This window comes from Suricata suricatta, chromosome 11 (genome assembly GCF_006229205.1).
Source record: "Suricata suricatta isolate VVHF042 chromosome 11, meerkat_22Aug2017_6uvM2_HiC, whole genome shotgun sequence".
NCBI classification, from domain to species: domain Eukaryota; kingdom Metazoa; phylum Chordata; class Mammalia; order Carnivora; family Herpestidae; genus Suricata; species Suricata suricatta.
In genome coordinates this window covers 14,279,553-14,284,523 of record NC_043710.1, presented here as the reverse complement: position 1 = coordinate 14,284,523, position 4,971 = coordinate 14,279,553, and the positions used below count along the sequence as shown (strand labels likewise).

Sequence of the window (4,971 nt, the reverse complement as noted above, 5' to 3'; positions counted from 1 at the left end):
AATACAAACCTCCTAGACTGACTGAAAGGAAAATTACTAACAATAGCAAGTGACAAGAATATGGAACAATTCTGGTGGTTAAAATTAGAACTTTCTACTTGTGTTTTGATATCACTCCAAAAGTTTAGTGTTGCCTAGTATTCCTTACTGGCCAGACTACAAGTGCAAACAATTATTAACCAGAAGAGTCAGAATTTCTGTTTACTTTCCACAGCCCTCTGATGAAAGTGACCAACAGCTTTTGGAGTCAAGTTCTCCAGTGGCTGCCATTCCATTGATTTTCTGCCCTCACTGCTCTAGCTCTCAAGTAATCAGGAGCAGGTTTCCAGAAACGTTGTAATATCACTGAAAAGGCAGAGGTTCTGTCTGTGACATAAGTCAACAGATTAACTCCATCATAGGTCCCCATTCTGGACTTGTATCATTTTCCTATTCATGTGACATTCAGCTTTCTTAGAAGCTCAGGTTTACATAGAAAAAAAGAATTCTCGCATGTTTAGGTTCCAAGTACAGGGAATGCAATTCTTTATTTGACATTGGATGTTTCTCTAATTTATCTCTTCAGCACATCTGCTTCTAAGACAAATCCTTTCCGTCAGAGGGGATAATTAATTCCAGAGAGAGAAAGCAGCAGTTAAAAGACAAGGTCCTTGAGCCTTTATGGAAACCTCTTTAAATATCCATGCAGTGCAAGGTGAAAATGTTTTGGTGACATTACAACTCCGGAGCAAGTTTCATTATGCTACGAATGACTCATTTGAAAGTGTTTCCTCCTCACTTCTCGCCTCATACCTATAGGACCAGAGCCATCTGTAGGTCATTTCTCCATAGTGTTTCCAAAGAATTCATTCTAAATTCAAATCCCAGATTTTCTATGAAAAATATCAGGACTTTAGGCTAGAAGGAAAGATTTAGACTTTTATAAATGCTTTCTCCACAACTGTTAATTTGTTACTGAATTACCTAAGTAGTTTCAGTCTGAGTGTGTTATATCTTTCATATTGTAAATTACTTGTCCAAGAAGAAGTCAGTTGGAAGATGGGATTATTTCTGAAAACCTCCAAACATCAGTAAGATCATCTAAGTGTACAAGGTAAGTTTTTCAATAGCGTTGAAGCATCTTAAAGGTGGTTACCTTCTCTATATAGTAAATATTGTTTCAATACTTTTAAGTATAGTAATATTTTATCCTCATTCCAGTGTTTCAAAAGATAGCTGGTCAATGTCATTAACCTAATATGTCAATTGAGAAATCTGGCTCATAGAGATTATGAAATCTTGTAGGACCCAGCTCTATGAGACCAGGCACTTTCAATTGCATGAGATACTTCTTTTAACATTCAAATCATGAGCACGGAAATCAAATGCATATACACTCCACAAACAGAAAAGACATACGTATGAGTAATAAATGAAGTAAATCATCCATCATTTAGTCCAAGCATGAACAGGAACAGCGCTTCCTGAGATGAACTGCTTTGGATAATGTGGATCTCTGATTTCCTGAAAAGTAAAATTAGAGATTACTGAGCTTGTTGCATGCTCAAATATTTTTCTGTACTTTGCTCAAAATACCAATCTTTCCTAACTCGTAGACGCAGGAACAGCCACAAAACTAAGTGAAAGTTTTTTTGCGTGCCCACAGTAATGTGGTGGCTATGTTCATGTATGCTTCCTCAATCAATTCTCATAACATCCAGGACATGGATATTGTCATTCTCACTTTATACATAATGAAACATAGATGTGAGGTGCCATGAAATGAAATGTCCCCTGGATAAAAGTTGCAGGTGGAAACGGGTAGGTTCTAATCCAGTCTCTCTGCTTCTCATATCAATATAGTATACTTAACAACTGTGGTAGTTGTTTTCAACACTTTGCAGAAAAGTCTGGGGATCCATGCTTGTAAGCAGATTGGGAAAGGAGGAAATGGTGCTGCATATGAGGCCAAGATCAAAGGATATTCAATGAAAGCAACGCCACATTTTTGTTAATATTTAGTGATTCCAATGTGTGTGTGTGTGTGTGTTTGTGTATGCACACATGTATGTTGATGAAATTGCTTCATGCACACTTGCCTCCAAAGGAGTATTAAAGTCATTATAATTAGAGGCACCTGGGTAGCTCTAACAGTCAAGTGTCTGACTTCAGCTTAGATCATGAGTTAGTTGCAGTTCGTGAGTTCGAGCCCCATGTCGGACTCTGTGCTGACAGCTCAGAGCCTGGAGCCTGCTTTAGATCCTGTGTCTCCATTTCTCTCTGCCATGCCTCTCTCCCTCTATCAAAGAAAAATAAAAACATTAAAAAATAAATAAAAATAAGATTAAGTTATAGTTATTACAGTCATATCGAAAGGAGATTGCTAGTTCAACATTGTTTATAATAACATAACAATGTAGGGAATGGATTAAAAATTTGGATGAAGAAAGTAACAGTATAGTGTGATATAATCTTGCCTTTGCCCTTTATTCTCTGCTTGATCATGGACAGGACTCTTAACTTCTCGATATTGTATTGCTTACTGTGTAAAACACATATAAAATAATAGTGGCAATCATCTCACAGGTTTTTGGTTTTTTAGAGAGAGAAAGACAGAGACAAAGACAGAGAATGAGCCGTACAGGCTCACGTAGAGAGGGAAACTCAAGCAAGGATCCACTCTCAGCACGGAACCTGACACGGGGCTCCATCTCACAACTACCAGACCATGACCTGAGATGAAACCAAGAGTTGGATGCTTAACCAACTGAGACACCAAGGCGCTCAATCATCTCATAGGTTTGTAGTGAGGATTAAACAACCACATTTCTGCCAAAACCGAACACACCAAGTATCCAGGAGTTTTAGTTAATATTATTATTATTATTATTAACATCATCAGTCTCTGAGATTGTTTCTTCATTTGCAAATTGGATTAAATAATGCTAACCAAACAGGTTACTACCATGCCATGCTCATAGTAGTGAATCATTTAAAAATACATTTATCAGCTATTATAATGTTATTGGATTTAGAAAACAAGTATTATCAATTATTTTATAGTAGCTCCTGGAATCCTTTCTTACATTCTAATAAGAAATACCCTGTTACACTTTTTGTCAACTATTATAAATAATCAGGTCCTGCGCTTTCTTTTTCTGACTTCAATTCCCTTATTGAACCTCAGCTGACTTCATCCAAGACACAAAAAGATCTTTATCAGAGTTACATCCAAGATTCACCCTTCCTCTATCTCCTCTTCATCCTTCCATTCATATTCTCAGTTACATTCCATTGATCTCCATTTCCTAAGGATAAAGGGGAAATCCCTAGCTTTACATTCATAGCCTTTACATCCACTTCCTACCACAGTTTTCAAACTTAGCTGCAATATGACAACTTCAAGACAGGCTCTAAATCATCTCAAGTGAAGAGGTGTGCACAGGTGATCTCCTGCCTATGTGTTTACAAATTTCCTCATGTCTATACTCTTAACAAAGTCTTCACCTAGGAGATAATATAAGTAATATTCATGAACTGAGATTTTATTTTCTATCTCAGAAAAAAAATCTCATGAGAATCCACAATTCTATAAAATCTAGGCATTTATTATTTACTAGATGAATAGCCTTAATAAATTCAAGGTTGCATTAATCAAAAAGGATTTTTTTCAGGTTGTAATGAAACATAATATGAAAAAATGGAAGATAGGAACAATGTGACCGAGTTTCTTCTACTGGGACTCACAGAGAATCCGAAGACCCAGAAAATCATAGTTGTTGTGTTTTTGGTCATCTACATCATCTCTGTGGTAGGAAATGGGCTCACTGTGGTCACTATCACTGCCAGCCCCTTATAGGGGTCCCCCATGTACTTTTTCTTGGCTCATCTCTCCTTCATTGATGCCTGCTATTCTACTGTCAATACCCCTACACTGATTGCAGATTCACTCCGTGAAAAGAAAACCATCCTATTCAGTGTATGTATGACCCAAAAAATTTGGGGAACATTTCTTTGGAGGTGCTGATGTCATTCTGCTTACTGTGATGGCCTATGACCGCTATGTGGCCATCTGCAAACCCCTGCACTACACGACCATCATGAGTCGGCGGGTGTGTGGCCTGCTAATGGGAGTGGTGTGGGTGGGAGGCTTTCTTCATGCAATCATACAGATCCTCTTTATCATCCCATTACCCTTCTGTGACTCTAACGTCATAGACCACTTTATGTGTGATCTGAACCCTTTGCTCAATCTGGCCTGCACTGATACCCATACTCTAGGGCTCTTCGTTGCTGCCAACAGTGGTTTCATCTGTCTGTTAAACTTCCTCCTCTTAATGGTCTCCTATGTGGTCATTCTGCGCTCCCTAAGGAACCACAGCTTGGAGGCAAGGCGCAAAGCCCTCTCCACCTGTGTCTCCCACATCACAGTGGTCGTCTTATTCTTTATACCCTGCATATTTGTGTACATGAGACCTGCAGCTACTTTATCTATTGATAAAGCAGTGGCAGTGTTCTACACTACGATAACTCCTATGTTACATCCCTTAATCTATACCCTAAGAAACGATCAGATGAAAAATGCCATTAAGAAATTGTGTAGAAGGAAAGCTATTTCAGGGGATAAATAAATATTCCTGGAACACAACATTGATCCAACTGAAGCAAGAATCAAAAGGACATTTTGTATGGTCTTAGCAAGGAATATCTATAGGATAAAGAAGGGAAAAAAATGCCTGGGATGAATCATAGACTTGCATTGAAAAGAGCAGAAATGGCTGCAAGAAAAGACCAAAAATGCTAACGCAGGATTATTCTTTGCATATTTGGACAATTCTACCAAATCGAGGCTTAGTTTTACTAGCTTCATTCATGTATATGAATTCATAATCTTTCATTCTAATTTAAGAAATTAAAACTTAAATTCTAAATTAAAATTAAATTGGTATTCAGCATCAATCTCTATAAAACTCCAAAGTAGGCACTGTTAGT

General features: G+C 37.7%; 1 protein-coding gene and 1 pseudogene across 1 annotated transcript in view; one reads left to right on the top strand and one right to left on the bottom strand.

Moving 5' to 3' along the window:
• The window catches only part of LOC115306340 (olfactory receptor 4P4-like), a 161,688-nt gene that overhangs the window by 118,577 nt on the left and 38,140 nt on the right, over nt 1-4,971 (bottom strand). The gene's annotated exons all lie outside the window — the stretch shown is intronic.
• Nucleotides 3,665-4,610, top strand: LOC115306349 (annotated as a pseudogene).